General features: G+C 44.3%; 1 long non-coding RNA gene and 1 other non-coding gene across 3 annotated transcripts; one reads left to right on the top strand and one right to left on the bottom strand.

The window, feature by feature from the left end:
* Positions 1-1,859: 1,859 nt before the first annotated feature.
* Positions 1,860-1,932, bottom strand: TRNAG-CCC. Its single transcript has one exon. It is a non-coding gene; the product is annotated as a tRNA-Gly (tRNA).
* A 5,047-nt stretch (positions 1,933-6,979) lies between these two features.
* On the top strand, positions 6,980-18,386 carry LOC122448810. 2 transcript variants are annotated; one of them, XR_006271767.1, is made up of 4 exons: positions 6,980-7,153; positions 11,456-11,561; positions 15,730-16,434; positions 18,079-18,386. It is a non-coding gene; the product is annotated as an uncharacterized LOC122448810 (long non-coding RNA). The 2 variants fall into 2 exon arrangements; XR_006271765.1 differs by lacking the exon at positions 18,079-18,386 and having other exon boundaries at positions 15,730-17,176.
* The last annotated feature ends 258 nt before the right edge of the window (positions 18,387-18,644 follow it).

Here is an 18,644-nt window from a genome sequence, read left to right as displayed (position 1 = left end):
TTTTTGGCATGATTATCTTGTTAATAATTACCTTTTCATTTGTTACTGATAGTAGAAAGTCATTGACTTTTGTATATTAACTTTTTATTCATTCACCTTGCTAAACTTTTATTACTATTATTAATCATTTCTCTATAGATTTTTGTGTTTTCTGCATAGCAATAATATATAAGAATAATAAATGTTTGATTCATTTTTTCCAATCCTTATACCTTTAGTTCTCTTCTCTTACTCCAATATAATGTTGAATTCAGATATTAGCAGGTATTCTCTTTTTGTCTTTTTTTTTTTTTGTCTTTTTGTCTTTAAAGAGAAAACATTCAGTGTTTCACAGTAAATAGGATTTTTGTTGTCAACTTTAGGAGGTTGAGGAGATTCTACTAGCTTTCTAAGGCTTTTTAAAATATTTTTTTTTAAATCATGAATGAATATTTAAACTTATCAAAACTTTCCGTTTACTGAGATGATCATATTTTTTTCCTTTAAATCTTTGAATTATATGAATTGGCCTTTTAACATTAAATAGTCTTGGATTCCTGCAAAAACAAACTTGGTCAAGCTTGTTTTATACATTGCTGGAACTAGCTTGGTAATTTTTAAAGAAGAGTTTTGTGTCTGTGTTCATCTGTGAAATTGTCTTGTAAGTTTTGTGCAGTGTTCTTATCAGTTTTGGTATTAATTTTGTTATAAGTCTTATTTATTTTTGGCTGTGCTGGGTCTTCGATGCTCTGCGGGCTTTTCTGAGTCGCAGTGAGTGGGACTCCTCTCTAGTTGCGGTGCATGGGCTTCTCATTGCGGTGGCTCCTCTTGTTGTAGAGCACAGGCTCTAGCATGTGCAGGATTTCGTGGTTTGTGGCTCCCGGGGCTCTAGAGCATGGGCTCAATAGTTGTGGCGTAAGGGCTTAGTTGCTCCTTGCTATGTGGGATCTTCCCAGGTCAGGGATCGAACCGTGTCTCCTGAATTGGCAGGCAGATTGTTTAGCACTGAGCCACCAGGGAAACCCTGGTGTGAATTATAATACCAAAAAAAAAAAAAAAAATCCAGAAGTGTTTCTTCATTTACTATAATTTAAAGAATTAATATTGGAGTTTAAATATTGGAGTTATTTGATCCTTGAATGATAGAAGTTAGTAGTAAAACCATCTGAACCTGTTTTTTTTTTTGTTTTGAGATGTTAATCTACTATTATGATTTCTTCAGTGGTTATAGGGTTATTCAGATTTTAAATTTCTTCTTCTTGAGTCAGCTCGTTTTCTTAGGAATTTGTACATTTGCTTTTAAGTTTTCAAATTTATTAGCATAAAATTGTGCATAATATTCTCCATCTTTTCAATCTATGTGGCACCTGCAGTTATATGCTATTTTTCATTCCTAATATTATGCCTTATGTTATTTTTTTCTTGATTTATGTTGCCAGAGGTTTGTTAGTGTTATTAATCTTTTAAAATAGCATAATTTTTGTTTTGTTGATTCTTCGGTATATATTTATTTTATTTTTCATCATTCTGTGTTCTTATTTGTATTATTCCCTTTCTTACAACTTTCTTTGGGTTTGTTCTACTATTAGTTTTCCAGTCTTTTTTAAAAAACTTATTATGTAATAAAAACGTAAAAGTGTACATTCCTACTACCACCGTAATGCTTTAGGTTAAAAAAAAAGTTTTTTTTGTTTTTTTTTTTTCTTTTTTTTTTTAAAAAAAAAAAAAAGTTTTAACATGTAGTATTATTGTTACTGTAGAGTTCTAAGTATTTTTAAAATTCCTGGTTTATTTTATTTAAAAAATTGTTTATCTATTTGGCTGTACTGGGTCTTTAGTTGCGTCATGAGAACTCTTAGTTGTGGAATGTGGGATCTAGTTTCCCTGACCAGGGATTGAACCTGGGTCCCCTGCATTGGGAATGCAGAGTCTTGGCCACTGGACCACCAGGGAGGTCCTTCCACTGATTTATTATTTAACCCATGACTTTTGAAAATGTGCTCCTTAATTTCCAAACACATTTCCCCCCTAGTTTTGTAACTGATTTCAAATTTAATTATATCATTAGAAAAAGTGACAGGAAGCCAAACGTTTGAAATTTGTTAAGGTTTGAATATAATTAAATTTCCTAAGTGTTCCATGTATTTCTGAAAATACTTAAGTAAACCTTTTATTATGTTTTTCCAGTGTTTTTACAATGTTAAAATAATTTTGGTGAGTTCTTCACTTGAGTTCACAACCATGTCCCTAGTGGAAAGGTTTTCAGTTATTTGTTGGGTCAGTGGAGTTGCTTCTGGGGCTTTAGGAGGGCTGTATCTGCTATAGCCTCCACTTAGCGAGGGCTCCCTGCCAAGCACTTTGCATGGTTTCTCTTTCAGGCCTCATAATACCATCAGGAGGTAGGAAATATGACTCCTATTTTAAAGCTAAGGAAATTGAGGTTCGGATGAAAGCAAATCACATCCTTAAGGCTGTACTGAGACTCGAACCTGGGTGTGTCCAGTCCTAGACTTGTATTCTGCTGTCCTGGTGTGAATCAAACTGAATAGGAGGCCATAGTTCCACTTCATTTTCCCCAGGGTACCCTGTCCTGGGCTCCTTGCAGAGGGTCTCAGCCATCAACTAGGTTGTCCTTGTGTTCAGGGTCTGGGGCTACCTCAACATTCTTTTTGGATTTTAACCCAAAACAGAGCCTTGGGTATGTTATAGACCCTCATCCTGAGGAGAACCCACGTGCATGCGTGTACTTGTACACATACATGCACACATGTGCCAATGACCCGGTGACAGTATAAAGGGATCATAGAGGGCCATCAGCCTTCTCTCTTCCTACTCTCCTTCAGCCCTCCACATCCACCAGAGAATGGATGCTTCCTACTCTGGGAGAAGCACGGCTAAGCATCACAAGAGAAATCATAGTGATTATCTTGCTCTGGGCCAAGGCGATTTCCGGAAGTCACTTTTGGGACTTGTCCCAACAGTATGATTACAACTAGGTCTAAAAAAAAAATTCCTGTAAAGAAGAAAAGAAAGGGGATTATGAATTTTTTCTTTACTTTCAAATCTTTCTGTGATGTGGTTTTCTTGTGTTTATAATTAAAAGTGATGAAAAATACAATGAATTGCAGAAAGTGTGTGTTGCTTTTCTACCTGAGAAACTCCTGCAGGCAGCTCAGCTTTGCTTCCTGTAAGTAGTAACACTGCATCGACAAAAGAGTTTTTTTTGGGTGGGTTGTAGTTATTTTGTTTCATTATTTTAAAATTCATTTATTTTTAGCTATGCTGGGTCTTTGTTGCTGTGCTTGGGCTTTCTTTAGTTGCAGGGAGCAGAGGGCTACCCTTCCTTGTGGTGTGTGGGCTTCTCATTGCCGTGACCTCTCTTGTTGCAGAGCACAGGTTCTAGGGTGTGTGGGCTTCAGCAGTTGTGGTAGATGGGCTTAGTTGCTCCACGGCATGTGAAATCTTCCTGGACCAGGGATTGAACCCATGTCTTCTGCATCAGCAGGCAGACCCCTATCCACACTGTTCCTCTGGGGGAAGTTTAACACAGTTTTAAAAATTCTTTTTTTATTGTGGTGAAATCTACAAAACCATTGTAACATTTTTAAGTGTTCAATTCAGTGGCATTAAGTACATTCGCACTGTTGTGCAACCATCACCACCATCCATTTCCCAAACTTTTTCTCATCCCAAACTGAAGCTCAGTACTCATTAAATACTAACTCCCCATTCTCTCCTCCCTCCAGCCCTTGGTAACCTCTATTCTACTTTTGGTCCTTATGAACTTGACTATTCCAGGTACTTCATATAAGTGGAATCATACAGTATGTACCCTTTTGTATCTGGCTTATTTCACTTAGCATGATGTCTTCAAAGTTCACCTGTGTTACAGTGTGCATTGGAATTTCCTTCTTTTTTTTTTTTAAAGCCTGAATAATATTCAATAGTATGAATATGCCACCCTTTGTTTATCCATTCATCTGTCAGTGAACTTTTGGATTGTTTCTACCTTCCAGCTATTGAGAATAATGCTGCTCTATGAATACATGGATGTACAAATACATGTTTGAGTCTCTACTTTCAATTCTTTGGCCTGTATACCTAGAAGAGCAATTGCTACCAAGGCGGTTTTTAGAACTCCTTTTTGGGACTTTCCCAGAAATTATTTTGGATTTCCTAAGCTATGGCCACTTTTTGTCCTTTGAATGTGATTTTTTAGAAATTGCTAGCAGTTGTATTGCTTTGTTGTTTGGTTGCCCAGTTGTGTTTGACTGTTTTGCGACCCCATGGTCTGTATGTAGCTCGCCGGGATCCTCTGTTCATGGGATTTCCCAGGCAAGAATACTGGAGAAATTAGCCATTTCCTACTCCAGGGGATCTTCCCGATCCAAGGATGGAACCCGTGTCTCCTGCAAGTCTTCTGCATTGGTGGGCATATCCTTTACCTCTGAGCTATTAGGGAAGCCACTAGCAGTTTTGAAAGCCTTAAAAATCAATTTAAAAATGTTTTATTAAAGCAAAGCTGAGAAGTAAGGACATGAATCTCCCTTTCCTGATGAAAGGTCTGCCCGGAGTATAGAAGAGTAGTCCCAGGGCCAGGATTCAAGCTCAAATCTGTCTGAGCTCAAAGCCATGCTTGGTCAAATACCATGTTCTCTTTGTTGAAAGCAATTTGTTGGGCTATCAAATTGGGAAATGCCATTTTGGATCAAAAAGGTATGATATGAAGACTGATTTTAAAATGTTCATTATAAAGGTTTTCCATCAAGGACTGGGGTGGAGTAAGTGGGAGGGAGGCTCTAAAGGGAGGAGATATAGTTCCTCTGTTCATGGAAGTCTCCAGGCAAGAATACTGGAGTGGGTAGCTGTTGTTTTCTCCAGGGACATATATATTAGTGAGTGAAAGTTGTTCAGTCGTGTCCGACTCTTTGTGATACCATGGACTGTAGTCCATGGAATTCTCCAGGCCAGATTACTGGAGTGGGTAGCTGTTCCCTTCTCCAGGGCATCTTCCCAACCCAGGGATCCAACCCAGGTCTCCCGCATAGCAGGCAGATTCTTTACCAGCTGAGCCACCAGGGAAGCCTGATAAATAAGACTGGTAAATATATAATTATGACTGATTCTAGTTGTATGGCAGAAACCAACACTACATTGTAAAGCAATAATCCTCTAATTAAAAAAAATTAATTGAAAAATGTTTTCCAATCAAGAAGAAAATAAATAATCAAGGTCTAAAATTTGGAACGTAGAGAAAAGCAGAAAGAAAAGTTACCCAGGGCCCTACCACTGACTGTCAATCAATTGTATACCTCTGTACAACGTTTAATTGCATTTTTCCTACAGTGCAGTTTACTTGATCTTGCCAGGCCGGGAAAAGACAGGCATTTAGTAACCTTGGCGAATGCCGAGCCTTTCATTTATAAAGGTTTATACTGTCAGGAGATGGGAGGGGGCGCGGCCGCCGCAGATCCGCAGCGCTCGGATCTCCCTTCAAGAAAGAACTTGTGTTCCTTTCAGCTGCGAAGAACGCGGTTAGCTGATCGCCTCCAGCAGCAGCTCCTCAGCCAGCTTCAGGCTCCTCCCCGACAGCCCCCAAACCAATGTCTGAGCGTGGTGGAGTTGCCAGCACCTACCATGCCCCTTGGCAGACCCTTCAATAGGCAACTTTTTCTCCTCCCATTGCGTTGCCCAAGACTTTGCGTGATCTGCGCTGTGGTCTGAGAAGATCCCGGCCTTTTTTTCTTTCTCTCTGTCTTTTGTTACACAAGATAGGGTCTGCATGGCCTCTGGAAAGCTTTCCCTGCTCCGTCTTGCCTCCTCACCCTTTATCTTTCACAGTTATGGCTCTCCAACAAATCTTTCACTTCTAACTCCAGCCTGTACCTGTGTGTTTTTTTGTGTGCTCAGTCGCTAAGCCGTGTCAGATTCTTTGCGACCCCACTGACTGTAGCCCACCAGGCTCCTTTGTCCATGGACTTTCAAGGCAAGAATACTGAAGTGGGTTGCCATTTCCTTCTCCAGGGGATCTTCCCCACCCAGGGATCAAACCCTCGTCTCCTGCATCTCCTCCTGCATTAGCAGGCGGATTTACGACTGTGCCACCTGGGAAGCCCAGCTCTGGGTCTGCTAATTCCAGTCCATCATCTGCTTCCTGGAGGACCCAGATGGACAGAGGTGGTGACTACTGATGAAAAGGTCTATGCCTGTTTCTGAACTTTTATTCCTTTTTTGGAAAGCTAAGCATAGAATTTCTACACCAGGCAATGTTCAACATACCATCAATTCTGGGCTTTACTCAGTTCAGTTCAGTTCAGTTGCTCAGTCGTGTCCGACTCTTTGTGACCCCCATGGACTACAGCACTCCTGGCCTCCCTGTCCATCACCAACTCCCAGAGTTTACCCAAACTCATGCCCATTGAGTCGGTGATGCCACCCAACCATCTCATCCTCTGGGCTTTATATAGAGCATGAAAGGTTTTTTGTTTTTTTTTTTAAGTAAGAATTGAGTTTTCGACCAGTGGCCAGAGCCCCCGGAGGCCTGGGCCCGAAGTCTGAGTTCAGTGCCCCCGGAGGCCTGGGAGCCATGATTCTGGAACCTTCGGACCTGCTGTCGGAGCGAAAGGGGCCAGGACTTAGGGCTCAGGCTCTGAGGGCGGTGCTTCTCGGGTTGAGGGGCGGGGATTAGGGAGGAGCCTATGCTGGTGGGGGCGGGGCCTGGGTGGAGGAGGAGCCTGAGGAGGGGTTTGGGTGGAACAGCTGAACCAGAGATGGGTCCAAGGAGAGGAACCTGGGGTTGAGTTTGTCCAATGAGCAACGAGGGAGCAGAAGGCGGGGCCTCAGAAATTCTAGAACCAGTGAAGCTGGGTGGAAGATGGGGAAGATGACACTGAAAGACAGGGGTGTGGGTTTATGGTTGGGGCCCTGCCGTTGGGGTGGGGGGATAAGAAAAAAGTTTCCTGAGTATTTTCCTCAATCAAATCTTATGTCTTAGTATTTTAAGAAGCACAAAATGGTGGACTAATGGTAAGAACTCTGAGAAACCATAGAAGAAAGACTAATGAAAGAAAGCAACGTGGAGAGCAGATTCTATGGTAACAAAGATGACAGATTAAGACCGACACAAGAAGGGGATGATTAGGAACAAGGCAGCTGCTTTCCAGAAGTCCTGACGGTGAGTAATCAATAAAGTCTGATGAATGTAGAAGAACAGAACATAGTAAAAATGTGTTATAGTTGAGTGTTTTGCAATGCAAGTGAGTGTGAATTAAGCACTAAACACATAAAATGAATATATGAAAGTAGTGGTATCTGTTGTAACTCACGCCACTGCAGGAGCTTTTAAGAGTCGCTAATAAAATAATAATGCATTTTATTTATCTGACTCTGGAAACACAACAGACCATTTCCAGGCGGCCATGCAGCTCTCCTCCCATGGTCAGGCAGGCCAGATACAGAGCTGGAGTTATAACCTTCCTTTTCATGTAGCCTGGTGAGCAGCTCTTGCAATAAGCTGTGTCTCGGTGGTAAAGAATCTGCCTGCCAATGTGGGAGATGCAGGAGATGAACGTTGGATTCATGGGTTGGGAAGATCCCCTGGAGTAGGAAATGGCAACCTACTCCTGCATTCTTGCCTGGAGAATCCCATGGACAGAGGAGCCTGGTGGGCTACAGCCCATGGGGTCACTAAGAGTTGGACACAGTTAACACCCATGCAGGCTGATGGAGGCATGTACCTCGTGTCTGCGGCTCTGAAGTCTTGCCCGTGACACCTGCAGCTGCCCTCTGGGAAGCAGGGGCTCTGTTCTGCTCTTGTCATGAATGCCCAGCGCTTGTGTCTAGGGCCTCAGCGATATTCTCCTCACTGGTCCTTTTACTTCCTTGATACAAAAAACCGTGTTCATGCTCCCTCCTTCTCCTGCACCCCAGTTAGCCCAAGAACTGCATCTTTGCCTGGCTTAGGGGTTCTCATGCCTGACCATTGAACATAGAACATCTGGAGGTGGGGCCAGGTGGCAGCATTTTAAAAAAACTGCCCATGTGATAACAATGTGTGGCCAAAGTTAAGAATCTCTGGCTTAGCTAAACCCATTTCCTTGATGGAAGGAGATAGGAGGGTACCCTTCCTACAGATTTTGCCCCAGGCCCATTCACTGGCCACATCACTGCCCTTGAAGACAGAGCCAGGTCACCCTCATCTTGCCCCGCTATCTTGTCCTCGATGAAATAAAATTAATTTTTTTTTTGGTGGAAGATCCTTAGATTTCGTACTTTCTGCATTCCCATGTGTGTGTGTGCTAAGTCGCTTCAGTCATGTTCCACTCTTTGCTGTCGCTCTGGACTGTAGCCCTCCAGACTCCTCTGTCCATGGAATTTTCCCAGCAAGAATACTGAAGTGGGTTGCTTTCCCCTCCTCTAGGGGATCTTCCCAGTGGATTCTTTACCACTAGCATCACCTGGGTCATGGGCCTCCCATGGTAAAGAATGGTAAAGAATTCAGCTCAGATGGTAAAGAATTCTACAGCGCAGGAAACTCGAGTTTGATCCCTGTTTTGGGAAGATTCCCCTGGAGAAGGGAATGGCAGCCCACTCCAGTATTCTTACCTGGAGAATTGCATGGACAGAGGAGCCTGGCAGGCTACAGTCTGTGGTATCGCAAAGAGAGGGACACGACTGAGTGTGACTAACTCACTTTTTTACTTCCAGCTGGGTTGTAGTAGGGGGTTAAGAGAGCAGTGTAGGTAGAGGGCGGCTGCAGCGGCTCAGTTTCAAACTAGGGAGTGAACTTCTACACTTTTCCAGCCTGGAGTTCCTTCCAGGCAGAGATGCCAGGGAGGAACATCCAGTGAGACCATTTGGATGAGCACACGCACAGTCGACTCATCTCACAGACTTGGATCAAACTCTGTGGCAGAAGCAACAGCTACAGCCTGGACCAATAGGTTCCCTTGAGTGTGTAGTTCAAGTTAATTTTTTTTTTTAAGAGTCTGATGGGTGTTTTTCAGACCCTTGTATATTTATTTATGTAGGCTGCTCTGGTTCTTCGTTGCTGTGCTTAGGCTTTCTCTAGTGGCAGCGAGCAGGGGCTCCTCTCTAGTTGCGGTGCGCTGGCTTCTCTTGTTGCAGAGCACAGACCCAAAGGCTTGTGGGCTCCGTAGTTGCAGCTTGAGGGCTCACCAGTGCAGACTCAGTAGTTGTGGCGCAGGGGCATGTGGGCTTTTTCAAGACCAGGTATCGAACCGGTGACCCCAACATTGCAAGGCAGTTTCTTAACTGCTGGATCACCAGGGAAGCCCCAGGTTAATTCTTTATAATGCACGGTTCAGATGATATCTCTCTTGACCTCCAGTTGTGGCACAAACTCCTCTCAAACTCCTCCCAGAACTTTCCTTAGTGTAGTACCAGCTGGACTCTATGTGGCCCCGTCTGGGTTGACTGCTTTCTTTGTATGTGGCTTTTCTCATTATAATATCAGACTGTAGAGTGAGGGCTTGTTGCCAGGGCTACTGGATATAGGGCATATGCTGTTTTAGCCTGACCTTATTTAGTTACACTTCCCCTTTGTTCCAGCCTCTTCCAGGCCCCTTGCTATTGTGGTCCCCCCAAAACAGGCTGATGTTTCTCTTTTTATAATCACTGCTTCTCCACAGGTTCTTCTGGATGTTTGCCCTGAGTTCACTTTCTATTTCTGTTGACTGATACCGTCTTCCTCCTCCAGTATGAATTACTGCCTCTGAGCAATGAGGTCACCCATCACCCACCTCCCAGGTTATTGCGAGGAGTAATTGAGATAACGTGTGTAAGCACCAGGCACATTGTAAACACTTATACAAATTAGCTGTAATTATGTAAACAACAGTCATCCTGTGTGGTATGAGCTCTGATAGCAGGAAGTACGAAGTATACCAGGAATTGTTCAGTACACTGAGAAATGTTAAACAGTGGCTGGTGACAACTGCTGTGTGTCTGGGAGTCCGGCACCCCCACCCATTCCCTTTATTTACTTATTCACTAAACGTTCGTTGAGATCAGCAGTGGTCATTTGATATATTCACAGCTGCCTAGTGTCTTTTTTTTTTTTTAATTGTGGCCAAATACATATAAGATTTACCATCTTAACCATTTTTAAGCATGAGTTCAGTGGTATCAAGTACATTCACATTATTGTGTAACCATCGCCACCAGCCATCCACAGAACTCTTTTCATCTAGTGCTGCCCAGTGTCCTTGTGTATCTGGGGAAATTCCTCCTCTGTCTTCCCAGTGAGGAAGTCAGAAGCCACACTCCCACCTGCCCTGGGACTGGGATGCAGGCCTGTGACCCGGCTCCACCTGTCAGATGCATCCATGCGGACCTTGCTTCAGATGGGAGCCACAGGAAGAAGCAGGCTTGGGTGAGGCTGCCATGTTTGCTGGTGTGGATGGCAGCACAGGTGCCCAGCTTTTGGTGGTGGCGGCTGCCATGATGGTGCGTCCCAGAGGTGGCAAAGTCAAGCTCCTGATGCAGAAGTGAAAACAGTGCTGGCTATGGTAGTGACTGCAGCTGGGCTGGTTCCTGAAGCTTATAGAGCTTGGCATGGCTGGTAGTTTCCTTTTGGGCCGTGGTTTTGGGTGTTACTTCTAGGTGTTTCGTCTCAAATCTCCTCCTGAATAAATTTTCTTTTTTTGTTTAGTCAGCTGGGTAGTAGAACCATACCAGTCCCCAGCAACCTCAGTCTTGAATGGCATCATGAGGTGGACGTTAACAGTCTGGCCCAGGTTCCTTTTACAGTCTCTTCTCCAGCTCTCTCACACGGTAAAGTGTCTACCTACAATGCAGGAGACCTGGGTTCAATCCTTGGGTTGGGAAGATCTCCTGGAGGAGGAAATGGCAACCCATTCCAGTATTCTTGCCCGAAAAATCCCATGGACGGACGAACCTGGTAGGCTACAGTCCATGGGGTTGCAAAGAGTTGGACATGACTGAGCGACTTCACTTTCTTTCTCCAGCTCTCAGTGAAGACCAGGCCTCAGTTTCTCATCTTCTGCGAGTATTGCCTGAATAAGACCACAGAGCTTCCTAAGGATAAATTTTTTTTTCTTTGTACAGGATAGTGACATCCTTGACTAGTGCAAGAAGCTTTTCTCTCCCACTCTGCAGGGTACCACTTACTCACACAGATGACCTTTCCCTGCATCTCATGGATTCATCTGGTTCCTCGGAGCCACAGCTGTCTCTACCATCTCCATAGCTACAGGAATGTTTGCTTTATGTCTTCACAACTGTGAGACATACAGTGTAGATTTGTCATCAAATAAAAGGCTGTCTTCCCTAGAGGCAAATTCAACTCTGGTGACATGGAGACCTGCTTGAAGCTTTGAAAATATAGGCTCCTTCCTGTTCTTAGCTTCTGCCTCTCCTATTGAAATTTCAAGGATCTTGGGACTTGTAGCTAACATTTAATCTCAGAGTATCCCTGTGTTTTTCTCTGTTACAGGTTGAATTGTCTTCCCCAAGATTCAGATGTTGAAGTCCCAACTCAGAGTGGATATTTGAAGACAGGGTCTTTAAAGAGGCGATTAAGTTAATATGAGGTCACACAGGTGAGCCCTACGCCCTGTAATTGTTCTGATAAGACGAGGTGATCAGGACACAGACACATACAGAGGGAAGAGCTTGTGAAGACACAGGGAGAAGATTCCCATCCACAAGCCAAGCAGAGAGGCTTCAGAAGGAAGTTAACCCTGCTAACAGCTTGATCTGGGACTTCCAGCCTCTGCAATTGTAAGAAAACAAATTTCTGTTGTTTAAGCTACCCAGGCTGTGGTGCTTTGTTACATCAGCTGGAGCAGACTAATACCCCTCCCCCTCAGCAAGCTTTGCCTGAAGCCTTGCCATTCCTTTTCTTAAAGTTTGGGTTTTTTATTTAAATGTCTTTGCCCATTTTTAAAATTGCCTCAGGAGGGGCATTGAAGGGCAGTGAGGACAGAAGGAACACCATTCTAGCCAGCCACTCTGGCCACAGATTAATGCGTGTGCGCTCAGGCTCTCGGTCTTGTCTGACTCTCTGTGACCCCATGAACTGTAGTCTGCCAGGCTCCTCTGTCCATAGGGTTCTCCAGGCAAAAATACTGGAATGGATTGCCATCTCCTCCTCCAGGGGATCTTTTCAACCCAGGGAACAAACCTGTATCTCCTGCATTGTGGTCAGATTCTCTACCTGAGCCACCAGGGAATCCCCAGCCAAGAATGAAGCAGAGATATTCTTCTCTTTCACGTCTGATTTCACTAAATCAACTTAAAGCTACCCTGTCCAGTGTGGGTGCCACTAAGCCACATGTGGCTCTTCTTGGGCACCTGAAATGTGGTTTGTCCGAATTGGGACGAAATTCCCAATGTAAGTGTGAAAGTGTGTATGTAAGTGTGAAATACATAAAGATTTAGCTGAAAAAAATGCAAAAATCTAATTAGTAATTTTTACATAGATTACATATTAAAATATATTTTGGATCAATTGCATTAAATATAGCTATAAAATAAATTTCTCCTGTTTCTTTTTACTTTGAAAGTGGTTACTAGAAAATTCAAGATTACATAGTTAGCTCATATCATATTCCATGCATAACCTGCAGAGGAGCCTGGTGTGCTATATACAGTCCATGGGTTTGCAAAGAATCAGACACGGCTTAGCGACTGAACAACAATAACAAATTGTATTTCTAATGGATAATGCTGCTCTAAAGAGGGTCTGGGCCTTGCCACCCAGCTACTAGCCAGCTCTCTTGTGTTTAATCAGCAGTCACAACATACTTAGGCCATAAAGTAAAGATGAGGCTTGGCCTGGGCCCTTGAGAAGAATCTCAGTCTCTAACCCTGGTTGCAGAAACACCCTAGTGAGTGCCCAGTTTGTATTCTTATCCTCATTGAATGATGACCTCTAAGTCCGGACCTTTATACTTTTGTCCTTTTGCGTGGTGGTGATCATTAGCTACTTTCAGACCTCTAACCCCTGCTCCATGGCTGGTAATGTCCATCTTAACTTCTCTTTCCCTTGGCTCAGGATTTCCTAGAACAGACATTTAAAAAAAAGTTAAAATATAGTTGATTTATAATGTTGTGTTAATTACTTCTGTATAGTAAAGCGACTCATTTATACACATATATACGTTCTTTTTCATATTTTCTATTATGATTTCTCACAGGATATTGAATATAATTCCCCACACTATACAGTAGGACCTTGTTGCTTATCCATTCTATATATACTAGTTTACATCTGCTAATCGCAAATTCCCAATCCATCCTTCTCCTACCCCACTCCCCCTTGGCAATCACCAGTCTCTTCTCTATGCCCACGGTTGTGTTTCTGTTTCATATATAGGTTTATTTGTGTTATGTTGTAGATTCCACATATAAATGATATCATGTGGTGTTTGTCTCTTTTTGACTTACTTCACTTAGTAGGATAATCTCTAGTTGCATCCCTGTTGCTACAAACGGCATTATTTCATTCTGTTTTATGGCTGAGTAGTATTCCATTGTCGGAGAAGGCGATGGCACCCCACTCCAGTACTCTTGCTGGAAAATCCCATGGACGGAGGAGCCTGGTAGGCTGCAGTCCATGGGATCGCGAAGAGTCGGGCATGACTGAGAGACTCCACTTTCACTTTTCACTTTTATGCATTGGAGAAGGAAATGGAAACCCACTCCAGTCTTCTTGCCTGGAGAATCCCAGGGATGGGGTCGCACAGAGTTGGACACGACTGAAGTGACTTAGCAGTAGCAGCATCAGCAGCAGTATTCCATTGTATATACATGCCACATCTTCTTTATCCATTCATCTGTTGATGGACATTTGAATTGTTTCCATCTTTTGGCTACTATTAATAGTGCTGCTATGAAGATAGGGGTGTGTGTATCTTTTTGAATTATAGTTTTGTTTACATATATGCCCAGGAGTGGGATTGCTGGATCATGTGATAATTTTATTTTTAGTTTTCTAAGGAACCATCATACTGTTTTCCACAGTGGGCGCACCAACTTAAATTCCCACCAACAGCGTAGGAGGCAAGAACAGACTTCTCATGCCCTCTCCCCAGGCTCTGCTGAGTGTCTGCTGACACTCATGGCCCTCCCTGTCTGCCTCCACGAGACTTCACCCAGAACTGATCGTGGGGATCTGGCTACAGGTTGCCTGGTCTTCGTTGAGCTCTTGTTCAGAGCACTTGACACTGGCCTCAGCCCTTGGGATCAGGAGAGAAGGCCAGGAAAAATGAAATCCCCTTCCTCGAAGGAACCACACTTCATTTTGAATTCATCTCTTGGACAAACCAATGCAGAGTCCAGCCTCCCCAACTAGACCCGGTGTGACCAACTTCTGACCTTGCCTGTGAAGTTCTTCCAAACTGTTGTTCAACACAGATAACTCAGCTTTCACGTGATGCATTTTTGAGGCCCAGGGGAAATGTTGCAAGTACTGGGAATGTGTGAACTGAGGAAATCGAATTAATTAAGAAATATAAATCTAGAAAATGTGGAAATAGCAGATAAAGGGAGGCCAGACTCTTCTGGTGGCCCCTCCGGAGAGCCTGACAATACGGGAGGCCTTGTGTCCCTTCAGATTCCTGTCTGTGACTTTCCAGCCCCCAGACACTCTGCTCTGAGGCTCTGGGTCATGACGTTTCATCTCTAGACCTTCCTAAACACGTCTTCCTATTCCTGCCTTTGTACCTTTGCTTACACCATTTTTTCTTCCCAGGATGCCTGACCATCCCACGTCTGCTCATTGAAATATACAAGTCTGTCCTTTCCATCTGAGTTCAAATACTACTTCTCCTTGAAATATTTACTCAGGATTAATAGCTGGAAATGATGTGTCCCTTTTGGGGACACCTTGTTTCTGATTACCTAATGTCCCTTCCCTTCGGCTTTATGTCATGGTTTTTGTTTTCCACATTTCTTCTAAGACTGGCGGTGGGGTGGGGGGCAGTCCTGGGGGTTAGAATTGTGCTCTATCGCTCTCTCTGTCTTCAGTTGGGCCAAGCACTCTGTCTGGCCCTGATGCCTGCATCTTTGTTATTTTAAAAAAATATTTAACTGTACTGGGTCTTAGTTGCAGCATGTGGGATCTAGTTCCCTGACCAGGGATTGAACCTTGGTGCTCTGCATTGGAAGCATGGACTCTTAGCCACTGGACCACTAGGGAACCACTGATTTTCGTTACAGTTATCTCCATCCTAGCAATTCCTGCTCTGTTTTATGTGTATGTGTCTCTCTGCCTTGATAAACTATAAATATCCATTGAATGTTTACCAGCTACAAGCTACCAGGGTGGCAGATAAGCCAGCCAGAGTCCCAGTCCTTTTGGTGAGCTCAGACTAGGGGTGCAGACAAGTCATGGGTAGCATTGTTGTAAATGGGCTGGCAGATGTGTGTCCAGGGATCGGGGTGGAACAAAGGGCAGAGGTCAGTCTGCTCTTCAGCAGAATTAGCTCAGAGCAGGTCTGGAAGCATAAGGAGAGTCAGGGGAGGGTTGGATTCTTGGGGGAGGAACTGGAGATAGTCTGCAGGGTGAGACAGACCACTCCACATAGCTTGGGAAAAAAAAAAAGTGGGGATGGCTGTCTTATCAGCTTGTATCCCAGTCCTTGCTGCAGAGCAGATGTGTAGAAAGGGTTGATGCCCTGGTGGTCTGACCGACTGAATGAATGAACTCAGGGTTCTTGTGGGTGGGGAACCACACTCATTTATCTCTGTTGTTTTTCTTTTTAGTGAAGGACGGAGGAGCCTGGCATGCTACAGTCCGTGGGGAGTCGGGCACGATTTGGAAACTGAACAGCAACAGATGAGTCTCAGTCTCACACACACTGGAGGATGCACTGCTTTAGCCCAGTGGGTCTCAACCCTAGCTGCTTCATAGAATCACCTGGGAGCTTTTCAAAGGCCTGGGGCAGGGCCTCTTATCCATTCTTCTTAAGAACACTTAGGATAATACTGGTATGTACTTTGGATGGAGAGCTGCTCTGAGGACCTCTGATTATGGCCCTCTGGTACCTAGTTGGTATGTCACCCCTGGTGAGATTCTCAGCATCCCTCACGTCACCTCTTGTGGGTCAGTGTTTCTCACATCTTGCTGTGCATTTAGTCACCTGTGTGTGGGGGTGAGTTTAAACTTTCAATACCCAACTGCCCACCAAGATCGACTAAATCAGAAGCTAACTGGGAGAGGAAGGGAGTGGAGAAGCTGAAACTGATTGTTTTAAAGTCTTCTTTAAAAAAAAAAATTATTTTTGGCTGTGCTGGGCTGTGTGTGGGTTTTCTCTAGTTGTGGACGGTGGGGGCTCCTCTCTAGTTGCGGTGTGAAAGCTTCTCATTGCAGTGACTTCTCTCGTTGTTAAGGCCCCTGGAACTCGTGTGGACAGGAAGCCCAGCAGTACTGATGCACTTAGAGCTGAAGCAGTCATAAACCTCTGGTTGGTATGTGGAAGGACAGAATTTTTTGCAGCCTCAGCTCTGAGAGTCAGGATTGAGCACACCTGCCAGGTTCAGTAAACCTGTGTTTCTGCCTTTAAAAATGGCTGCATGAGCCCTTCTTGTCAGATGCTCTCCCTGGGCCATCATTTCATTATTTATTCAGTATTTTCATAACTGAGCCATCAGCCCAACTGTAAAAGTGCCAAGGAGAAAACTTTGTTTTTAATGATTATGCATCTCTTTGGCTTTGTTACCATAATTTCTGGGGGAGCAACAATTACCTTGTGTCTGGCTGATCTGCCTCTGAGTGCAGCGTCCTTCCAGTTGGTTTAAAAAGACCATCATTCTCTGGGACCGTTGCCTACTGCATGCTAATGTGTGGCCTCCAGCTGGGACTTGGGAATCTCAGGCAGGATGTCCGGTTTAGGAATTGCTTCATCTATGCATGTGTGTATTTGGTGAATCTTTGAGGATCTTCTGTGTGCCCGGCCCTGTGCTGGGAGCTGGAGATGGTGTGGCAAGTTGCCTCTTGGGAAATATGTTCAAAAGCTAAAGAACTGAGAAATAAGTGATTAATCCTGGGGGGTGTGTGTGTCAGCCTGGACAGCCTTCTCTAAGGAGGTGACATTTGCCCTGGTTTCTTTTTTTGAATTTTATTTTTGGCAGCAATGGGTCTTTGTTGCTGCACATAGGCTTTCTCTAGTTGCGGTGAGTGGGGGCTACTCTTCATTGTCACATGTAGGCTTTTCACTGCGGTGGCTTCTTGTTGCAGAGCATGGGCTCCAGGCTCACGGGCTTCAGTAGTTGGGGCACACAGATTTAGTTGCTCTGTAGCATATGGGATCTTTCCAGAGCAGATATTGAACATGTGTCTCCTATATTGGCAGGTAGATTCTTAACCGCAGGACCAGGGCAGTCCTGCTGTGGGTTTTAAAAAGTAAATAGGAGTCTTGCTGAAAAGGTTGTATGGCCTTGTGTGTGCTTAGTCGCTCAGTCGCGTCTGACTCTTTGCAGCCCCCTGGACTGTAGCCCACCAAGATCCTCTGCCCATGGGGATTCTCCAGGCAAGAATACTGGAATGGGTTGCTATGCCCTCCTCCAGGGGATCTTCCCAACCCAGGGATCGAACCCAGGTCTTCCGTATTGCAGGCAGATCCTTTGCCATCTGAACCACCAGGAAAGCCCTGTATGGCCTTAGGGGCAGGCTTCAACCTGGCCAAATGGTTAGAATCCCAAGCTACATTCCAGACCGTCAAATAAGAACCTTTGGGGGGTGAGACCCAGGTGTCAGTAATTTTTAAAGCTCCCCAAATGGTTTCAAAGTGCAGACAAGGTTGGAAGCCATGCATTAAGGCAGCAGTCCCTAAACTTTTTGGCACCAGGGACTGGTTTCATGGAAGACAGTTTTTTCATGGATTGGAGTGGGGGATGGTTTCGGGATGATTCAGGCACATTACATTTGTTGTGCACTTTATTTCTAATCTAATGCCACTGCTGATCTGACAGGAGGTACCAGTCCATGGCCCAGAGGTTGGGAACCCCTTCATTAAGAAGATGGATTGGAGGCCACCTAGAAATTAAAAAGAGAATTAACATAGTCTTGAAGTTCACCCTCCACAGGTTATCAGTTCAGAAACTTCTCTCCAGCTCTTCCCAAGTGTTCCAGAGAAGTGAGAGGATGGGGGCCTTGGAGGCAGACAGATGGTATGCTGACTGCTGTAACACAACGGGGTGATTGTCAGTCATTTATTCCTGCAGTTGAAAATTCTGTAAGTATTTACTGATTGCTTACTTTGTGTTAGGTTCTGGGAAGCCAGCAGGGAATAAGATGAAGTTCTTCACCTTAGGGAGCTCATTGCCTGGTAGGGGAGAAGGACAGACACATTTCTTAATACAGTGTTAAGAGTTAGGGACAGGAAGTTTGGGGAGCCCTTGATAGGAGTACCTAGTGCAGACTCATGGGGTTAAGGAGAGTTTCCCAGAGGAAATGGCCTTAAGGAGAGATCTGAAAATTTTGGCAAGGGGAAAAGGAGGAGGGAAGAGATGGAGCCAGAGGTTAAGGAAGCTGCATGTGCAAAAAGCCAGAGGCAAGAATGAATATGGTACATTCAGGGGATTTGCAGGTATTCACTCTGGCTGGAGTATGGAATGTCATGTGGGAGAGGGATGAGAGAGAAGCTGAAAAAAATAGGTTGGGGCCAGATTATAAGAGG

This window comes from Cervus canadensis, chromosome 1 (assembly GCF_019320065.1).
Source record: "Cervus canadensis isolate Bull #8, Minnesota chromosome 1, ASM1932006v1, whole genome shotgun sequence".
Lineage (NCBI taxonomy): Eukaryota > Metazoa > Chordata > Mammalia > Artiodactyla > Cervidae > Cervus > Cervus canadensis.
Note: the sequence above shows the minus strand (reverse complement) of the source record. Positions and strands in the feature narration are given on the sequence as shown.